We start from the raw sequence: 9,912 nt of genomic DNA, 5'->3' as shown, positions 1-9,912 counted from the left end.
TGTCAGGTAGTATTGTGAGCTGGGACACTAGATCTGTTCATTAATTCCTTTTGTGACTTCAGCCAGCCAAACTCAAATTTCCCCCTTAAAAGGAGAAAGAACATACTCCAAATGTGAATCTGAATACAAGCAGGAGTTTGAAATGTAAATGTCAGTTTGTGCAGCTTTGCTTGTTCATTCCCTACCTCCTCTCTCCTCCCTTCTCCCTCCTCCTCCTCCCCCCCCCAGCCTCTTCCCTTTCCATTGGTAACAGAAAAGGTAATGGAGCTAGCAATGTGAGTAAACATCTTATTAATCGTCTTTGTTCCCCCCAAATAATAAAACATTCCTTCTCTAATTGTGAAATGCCCAACAAGAAATAGGGAAGTTTCCTTCCTTGCAATGAGAGAGCTGAGTAGGGCTGTTTCCCCACACCAAGAAATTCAGGCAGCAGCTGGACTTCCAAGGTCTTTAAGTTCTGATCCCCTAAATCTCTGAAGTGTTTCTCCATTTTTATTTTCCAAGCAGGTGAATGATTTGCCCTTGATGTAGGAAGCAGCTAAATCTCAGACCACAGGCCATGCTTTTTATCATTCCCAAACTTCCTAACACCTGTATTTTAATACATTAGGGTCACATTCTCCTTATTCATGACTACTTCCAGTTACTCCATTATGAGTAATTGCCCTGCCCTCTCAACAGCCACAGCAATGTGCTCAGGGAAGAGTGAGCAAATTTGCCATATTCCTGGGCAATTGCACCTCCACCTACCTATGCTGTTTCAAGCTAGTCTTAAATGCCAAATGCTTTGAGAGGATTCAGTGATGGTCTTAGAAATTAATCTTACATAAGCATCAGGCTAATTTATAGTCCTACAAAAAGCAAAGTTTTTCTAGGGCAAGTGTGGCTGACTTGTTGGCTCATGTAGGGATGAAGGTGCCAAGTTTCATTGTGCTGAGAGATGTCTATGTCTGCATTGGCAGCAGAGCCAGCCTCAGGAAAAATGGTGCCCTGGGTGAACTCTACCTCCCTAACTTTTACCTCCTTTGCCCCTGAGGACCCCACACTGGCACTATTGTAGGCAGAGGTGGGTGGGTGGACGGGCAGGGGCACAGGACTGGAGCAGGCACCACCTCACTCATACTGCTGAGCCTGGCTCCTCCTGAGCAGTGGCCTCAGGGACCATAGGCACCAACTTTTTTTTATCTGCATGCATTTACATGCCAAGCCCCACACATGGCCAGAAGCGGCAGCATGTTACAGATGCTGCAGAGCCAGGTAGAAGTAAAGATCAGTCGCTTTAGTGGGGCTTTTTTGGCACTTCTATCTCATAGCTAATTGAATCAGCTTTAACTAAAAGTGTATAAAGCTTCGCGAAGTGCCTGATCTTTACAGACAGTGCAGAGCTCAGTTGAAGTCACATGATGCTTCTTCCAGTAAAGTGCATTTTTTGTTCTGTTTTAACATCTGCAAGCAGCTCTGTGGGTGCTGAGCACCTGCTTTTTTGATGGTTTCTTGAGCCTTGGAGCACCCATGGAGTCTCAGTGCCTATGCCAGGGATACAAGCTCCCAAGTTGCTGGCAAATGGTGCTACCTCTGTTCCACATTGGACCCTGGTGTGCTACCAGGGCTGGCTGAACACAGGGGGCTGCTGTGGCAGAGCAGGGATGCATCCTGCCACCACCTGAGCATGGCGTGGGGCTGGAGCTGGGCTGCCTGGGCAGGGAGTAGCATTGGGGGCTGAAGTGGAAAGAGGCACAAGGGTGTAGGGTGGACCGGGCCAGGATGGGCACATGGAGCAGAGCCAATGGCCAGGAGGGGAAAGTTTATGCAAGGGAGGAGTGGAAAGTTGAGAGTCAATCAGGAGATGGTGAGGCTAGCCTGGCCTGCCCCCTGCATCCTTTGCCCACCCCTCTCTGTACTCCATTGTACTGTGCCACACTGGGATCTCAGGGCAATGTGGGGGGCACTGCCCTGCATGGCTGAGCCAGGGGTACAGATGAAGGGACTGCAGGGGGGTGGGAGTGGCAGCTGGACTTGGCTGTTTGGCACCCCCTTAACCACAGCCATCTGGATGGTCAGCCTCATCACCCCTAAGGCGAGCTCCTGTTGGCAGTGTGTCTCATGCAATAACCCAGGCCTTCCCCATGCATGTTCCAAGTGTGAAAAATAATCTCTACATCTGCAAACATGCTACATCACAATCATGGGCTTGATATTCAGACTTGGCATGAATATAAGGCTCTCAAGGGTTACCACTCCCATCCATTGATGGATCTAAGAATTTGAAAAGGCTGATGTAGGAGATACCAGTGCTGCAGGCAGACCACACCACAGAAGATGCTGGGAACTTTTTGAAGTCCCTGAAGCAGGTAAATGCAATGTTTGTCCAAGGCTTTCATACGTTGAATGAGAAGATCACCACGCTAATTCCCAGCATCCTTGCTGAAATCAGTGTTACCAGCATTGAGTCAGTGATACTCAAGCACCAATTTGCTGGACTGGAGATTGTGTGCAGATGCTTGACTCTTGACTCCCAAAACAAGTGTTCTCTTTCCAGCTTAGTTACAGCCTGAGATCTTGCAGTGGCCAGAGGAAATGCTACAAGGACACATTGAAGGCATGCCTTCAGAAAATGGATGCTGATATCATGATCTGGGAGGATCTGGCTGCTAACAGACTCCATGGTGCCACACCCTCAACCAAGTGGCAGCCCATTTCAAGGTAAAGCATCTTTGCTCTTGAAGCAGAGAAAAAGTGGAGGAAGAAAAGGGAGAAGAATTCCATCCTACAACATACTCTCCTCCATGGATAAACCCACAACTTCTGTGGATGGATCTGTGGCTCAAGAACTGGACTCCTAAGTCACCACATGACCCATCAGTCAGCTGTGGTAGAGATCATCCTATAATTGAGGAATTTCTGACAATAACACCAGCCCAGGGTTCCGGCTGTTCCTTGGACACTACCCATAAGAACCCAGATGTCCAGGGTCATGGAGCAATGGAGCTGCCAGCACATGGCCTTCACTGTGGAAGATATGGGGGGTGCAAACATGCCACTGCATTCCACCTGAATCTGACCCTGCTCTCATCTACCAGTTCCCCAAATCCTAGACTGATTTACCATTCCATCCACAAGGAAAGCAAAGGGAAAAAGGTAACGGGAGCAGAAATGGACAAGTTCTACTAAAGAAATTCTTGTTGAGACTTTAATCTCACCAAAGAAGAGTTAAATAAATTCTCCTTTTCTCCATCATAGCAGCCAGTAAATCAAACCTGACTGACCTATTACAGGATGCTTCCACTTAACTCCAAAACCCATTTTACCTCTAATATAAATTGACCCACACCTGAGATGGACTCTTGGAGACATACACTAGACACATACCTATTAACCATGCTACATATTTTCTTTCTCAGATTCTATCCAATCATGTAATAGGAAAACTAGGAAGTACTCAGACTTTGTCTATAATTCTAGTGTATTCCTACAGAATTAGTTAAAAGGGTCAAGTATGTACAGGAAAGCGGTGATTGTCAACATCTCTCTTAAAGGGGAAAAACTACTAGCAGAGAGAATTTTATTTTCCATTCAGGACGTTTTCTTTCTTGAAAATATGGTTTTGACTGAACTGAAATTTTTACAGGAAAATTTCAGTTCTTAAAAAAAAAAAAATCCTTTTTTTTCCCAGCTCTTTTTTGAATCTTTTCAAAATTTCCCACAAAGAAAATCAATTTTTTAAAACCAAAACATTCAAAAATAATTTTTCATTTGACAGTTTTCATGAGAGAACTTGGTTTTGTGCCCTCCACGAGTCATCCCAAAAGCAGGTAGTCTCTGTAAGTATTGCCTGTATACTGGAGACTTACGAAGTTCAGCTTCATTTCAGGACGTAAGTGATGGCAAGAGTAGTTCATCTCCTCTTTGGTATCCATGTATAATTGTTGGTGATAGTCAGAAAATGGCTTTTTACCATGGAAAATTTCAGTATTTCAGATGAAAGCCAAAATATTTTGGCTAAAACCTAAAACAGGTCCATGGAAATCTATGTTCCTCCTATTTTAGCTCCACATTTGTGTGAAAATACCAAATTTAAACTGTTAGACACTGACTCCATGCGTCACCCAATGACTAGAGAGATGACAATCCAATTGCCCATGGATCCAGTTGCTCAGGGAGCAAGCACCAGCACACATTGCTCACAACAGCTTTATTCAAAATGGAGACATAACTGGGAAGCCGCCATGAATATTAGTTCTTTCCACATGTATACACTTTGGTTCATGCTCATTAACATTTACTCCACCTTTGCCCCTTCTTTGTTCCACCTATATTCCCTCCTATCTCAAGCTCTGCCTGTTTACTGTTTACTTCATTAGCATGGAATTACCTTTTGCATTTCATTCATTTACATGCCTTTCCGCTAGGTGCGCAAGCTCAAGGCTATGAACCCGGCTTCTCCCAGTCAATTGTGGTTTCTTGCTGATTTCAGCACCATCTCCAAGGTCTTGCTTCTGCTTTATCTGCTGATGATAGCTGGTGGGCTGCATCTTGTTTACTTTTACACAACAGATCATGTGTACTACCATACATACTATCATATTATTAAGAAGCTGCTTACCAAAGTGTTTTGCAATGTTACTTTTAATATATCATTCTGCCTTGCGGTTAGCAGCTTTGCTGAAGCCACAGATTAAAGCCTTTATTTAGCTGCAAATCCAGCACTCCCCAAGATCCAGACAGTCACCCTAACAGAAACTAAAAAAGTATACATTAAAATGCCAGTGGCAAATTGATAAACACCAGCTGTGTCACTTCCATGTGAGGGAGTTGTAACATTGTATCATACCTATCCAGTAGTTTTGTGAAAATGAGCAACAGAATGAAAACACTTGCTGAAGCTGAAGTCTGGTGATTCCAACAGGGTGGAGCAAAAACTCCAAAGAACTCACTATCTGAAACTGAAAGAGGCTGGCCTTGGTAACCCAAGTGATTCCTTCCTGTTCTATGTATCTGCTTGTGGTATAAATATTCTATCTCCATTCAGTGAGAATAACTGACCCAGATTGAGGGTTGTTGGTCAAGGATGTAGGCAGACAAGGTCCTGTATTCTTGCATACAGTTTCCCTCACTGTTATGTGAGTTCTGTATGTGAGAATTTGCTCTTATGCAATGACCCTTTTTATGCCAAAAATTTTGTTATATGCCAGGTAAATTCACTTCAATGTGATAGGTGTGGTGGAGGCTTGCAGTCAGCTCCTTTTGTGCGGTGTATTGTGGGAATTACATGCACCGTAGTCTCCTATGTGCATCTGTGCTCCTTGCTCATTGTCTGTGACGTGTTTCTGTAGTTGTCATCCCCATTACGGCTTCTAAGCATCCCACTAGCTTATTTCCTACCTCTCTTCCTGTGCTTATGTGTACTGTCTGCCTTTTGTGAGTACCAAAATTGTCTTGTAAAAGTGGTAGAAATGGATCCTGGGGGTCAGTACAGTCAAGGTCTTGGAACATTATCCCTATTTGTTACATTGTAAAATGGGTTCCCTTTATGTGAATTCAAGTTATGCACCATTTTCCAGGAATGCATGTACAGCATAAAGCGAGGGAAACCTGTACTCGCTTTTATCTCATCTAAGAAGAGCACAACACAACTGCAGATGCTCCCTCTGCCTGAAGGAAGGGTGTTTGTTACCTGCAAGCTTGCAAAGAAGAACTTTTCCAACTATTTTAGTTGGTTTAATAAAAGATTTCAGATTTACCCAAAGAACCTTGTCTGACCCAGATTAATTCAATTTTCAGTGGAATTTGCAACTGTTTCATGGCAGTGAAATTTTTCTTTTCCAAGTTCAGCTGGCAGAAACTCTAATTATTACTATTAAAATTTGGTGGGCCTATATATGAAACCACCAACCTCTAAATAATTTAAATTGGTTTTTAATGCAGGGGCTTGTTTGTTCAGCTACCTCAACCATTCAGCTACCTCAACCATCCCTAGGCTATATTGGCCGTGTGGTTTTTAATTGCTCATCTGCAAATCCTGCCACTGAAGAGATCCAAGTTACTTCCCTCTGTGTGCATGTGATCCCTTACCACAGCTGCATTTTACAGGAACAATAGTGCTATCGATCTTAAAGTTGAGTCTTGTACATACAAGGGAGAAGACAACTTTTTCAGCAACTGGCACTCAAACTGGGGACTTAATCCCAAGAGGAGATCAAGATAATCAAAAACTTCAGGGCCTGTGGAACAAAATCTAAAACGACTTCAAGTGACTTTTCCCTGAGTTTTTTGCCACTAGAAATTCAGGCTATATTGATGGAAGAGCTTATTATAGGAGGAATATCTCTAAATATATACTTCATTGTGGTGACTTGTCATATAAAATCCTAGTTGGGGCTGTAGAAGTGCTTCTTCTAAAATTAATTTAATTTTTTCAGAATTAGGATCAAAACATTACTTATAAAAGACTAAAACAATCTAAATGTCTAAAGAAATCATTTAAAAAATCCTAAATATTAGGGGTGCTTAAAATGGGCCCTCTTTATTCGGATTCAGCATGAGTCGGGGACAGTGATTCAACTTGTTGATTCAGATGACTGTCCCTGATTCAATTCAGCCGAATCCGAATCTGAAGATGTGATGTTGATATAGAGAATCAGTGATTCAGACATAGACACAGCTTTAAATGGTTTTTTTTCTACATACCTTGAGGTACCAGACACAGCTTGTGAATGCTGCAATGCAGAGGTGGATGGAGCGTTCCACACGAGCGTGGGAGGGGCCTCTGCATGTTCAGCGATGAGCCCAGAAGTACTTCTGGGTCCACCAGGGAGCATGTGGCCCCCCCCCCCCCGCATCCCTCTGGCTCAGCAATTGGCTGCGGGGTGAGCCCAGGTGCCCCACCCAAACCTAGGAGGCACTGGTCACTGAGCTGGGGGACATGGGGAAGCCCCCTGGCATGCTCCCCAGTGGACCAGGAAGTGCTGCTGAGTGCACTGGGGACCCCCCATCCTGCGCTCCTGTGGGACACTCCATCCGACCCAGCATCTTGGCATTCATGAGCTGCCTGGTACCTTGAGGCACGGAGGAAAAAACATTTAAAGCTTTGTCTATGTCTGAATCGCCAAATCTTTCCGAACCTCTCCGAATGGATTTGGAGGGTTCTGATTCAATTCGGAGAGATTAAAGGGTCCCCTATTTTGATTTGGATTTGGAGATTCGGCCACCGAATCAGGCCGAATCTGTGCTGAATCGAATTGGCAACTGAAGCTTCACACAGCCCTACTAAACATTGCATGTTAGTCTATGTGATGTGTTTCTTTATAAGAAGTTGTATGTAAATAGGGTGTGGTGTATAGCATTATGGAGTAGAGTCCTGTCCCTGGGGTAGTTGTAAAGAAAAAAGTTGAAAATCCTGTGCTTTCATCTTTCAAAGAAAGTGACTATTTGGTTGGTGGCACTTCCAGGAAGTTAACAAATAGATATTTTCTATTGCATGCTATATTCTTCTCTTAGATTCCAAACTTTGTAAATATGTCACACATCTTTATCATTTGAAACTTATCAGGTGACCCAGTGAACATTTTAATGACATCCATTTATTTCGTAGTACTGTGTAACTATAATTTAGAACTGTCAGTAAATTGCCATGCTAAAATACCTCCCAAGTCAACCATTCATGATTAAGTATTCAGTCATACATATAGCAAGAAACAGACAGTGAACTTTCCCACAAAAATCCTTTCTTATTTTTCTCCTGGAATTTAGCAGATAATAACTAAAGGAATAATTGTGAGTTTTAGGTAGAAATAATTTAAGTTTAATTCAGTCTATGGATAAGAGAATTTTTCACTTGACTTGTCTCAGGTTTTAGGACAAATACCATAATTATTCTGTCTACTAATGAGATTTATTTTAATTTCCAGGTTTTTTCCTCCACTCACTAAAGAATAAGCAGATTTGTGGCTTAACATTAACAGTGTTGTTTTGGTTTGAATTCATAACTAACTGCCAGTGAATGGTAAACTGTTCTATAAGCTTTCAATTATGTGATGCAAAAGATTGCATTAGACCAGCAAATAATTATGCAGTATATTTCAACGTAATTACAATAATTGGTTTTTGTGTTTTTTAAGTCACAGCACCGACGACAAGTCAGGAGACGATTCCAATTTTAATGTCAAGGCAATTTGTATTCCTTGAACATTAACAGTCATGAAAAATAAAAACATTTTCAGACTAGTTTATTTTCTTTAATAGTCCCACTAAAACTGTGCTTCCTTGTAAAATAAACATTTTTACTATAAAGCCAGTTCTGAATCCCATAATGGAAAGTAACTCTATATTACATGATACACTTTCTATGTGTAATTCTAAGAGTTTGTATGTGTTAAGAAGCTGTCCCTACAGAGCCAACAAGCTGCCAACTCGCATTTCACTGTTCAGTGTAGGGTCAAGTTCTTCTTCATTGCTTTTTTTGTTTGTTTTAAAGGACAAGAAGTAACATTTTCTAAGCTAATTTGGGCTGATATTTTTTCCCTGAATGTTCTTGCTTTATAGTTAGCTCTTCAGAATCCCTGAATAAGCACAATGGATACATTATTATCAATACCATTATTACGGTAATTTAGGCTGGCTAGCTGACTGTCTTACTGTTTCCCCCAAGCACCTCCCCCCACTCCCTGCCCTTCCCCTACACACACACACACCCCTATATCTCTTGAGGAAGTAAACTTTTTTAAAGTTTAAGAAGAGTCATTTTCCTATTATTCCTCGCCACCCCTGAGCTTTGCATCCTAAACCAGTCCAATGATATAGAGCAGAAGGTTGAGCAAGAGGGCTGAGATCCACATCTTTGCCATTCTCCAATAACAGCCTTCAAGTGTGTTTTATCTAGACCTCTCCTTTTATCCTTTTAATTTGTTTTTAGTTCCTTGATTTGATCTAATATCATATTATGTACATCTTAATAACTAGGATAGCACACACAATTAATGCGCATTATATATATAATGGGCTTAGTCCAAGTCCATCAGTCCATGCGTTTGTCTGTCTGTGATGCTCTTGGAGCACTCTAATTTGTTGTCTTGGCAGCCAATCCCAATGCTTACTGAAATAGCCAATTAAAGTGCTACGCACAGACAGACCCCAGACATGGGGGGGCGGGGGGCGCATCGATGGACACAGTTGCAGCAGTGCAGGGCGGTGAGTGGCAATGGCCACTTGCTGGCCCACACAAGGTGGGGGGAGGCGGATGCGGAGTGGCAGTGGCTGGCAGTAGTAGCTGCCACATGCAAGCTTCCACCCTTGCTCCTGGGAGGTGGCAGTGGTGCATGGTGGTGGCATGCAGTGCTCCATCCCCCCCCCTCCCCCCCCCATCATTCTTGATGGGCAATTCACTAGTTATTAAAGAATGCTCCACACAATTATTTGTGCTTATTATCATTTCAGGAAAAATGCACCTGAAGCCTGGTTAAAGCAAGTCTTAATTAACTACCTTTGTTTGACATGGCACTGGACACAGCTTGTCTCAATCCATAGTTGCACTTAAATTCTATGACGGGTACCTCTGGCCCTACTTGAGTCATTTTTCTATTGTAAGTCAGTGCTTTGTGCAAAGCACATTACTCCATCCTTCCAGTGCTATTATGTAAAAAGGAATGGATAGTTTGGTATTGAGCATAACAACATAAACTGGAAATCTAGAAGGTGAAGCTATGGGAACTGTTACTTTAAGTGGGGTGACAGGGGTTATAGCCTTTTTCACAGGCATGACAGAAATGAGCCCTATACCCTCTGCTAGTGTTGATCTGATCCTTCCTCTGCTCAGTATGCTGCCCTGCTTCCTGCTTTATCTGCTGCTGTGCTGCTTGGCCCCTGCCTAGTCTACTGCTTCCCACACCACTTGTGGCATTTGTGCCCCCCCCCCCC

General features: G+C 42.9%; 1 protein-coding gene across 1 annotated transcript in view; it reads left to right on the top strand.

The window, feature by feature from the left end:
• The window catches only part of LOC109296441 (potassium voltage-gated channel subfamily KQT member 1-like), a 186,046-nt gene that overhangs the window by 90,456 nt on the left and 85,678 nt on the right, over nucleotides 1-9,912 (top strand). The window lies entirely within an intron of this gene.

This window comes from Gavialis gangeticus, unplaced genomic scaffold, assembly GCF_001723915.1.
Source record: "Gavialis gangeticus isolate Ggan-Ray unplaced genomic scaffold, GavGan_comp1, whole genome shotgun sequence".
NCBI lineage: Eukaryota > Metazoa > Chordata > Crocodylia > Gavialidae > Gavialis > Gavialis gangeticus.
The sequence above is the reverse complement of the archived record's forward strand: the minus strand, read 5'-3'. Positions and strand labels throughout refer to the sequence as shown.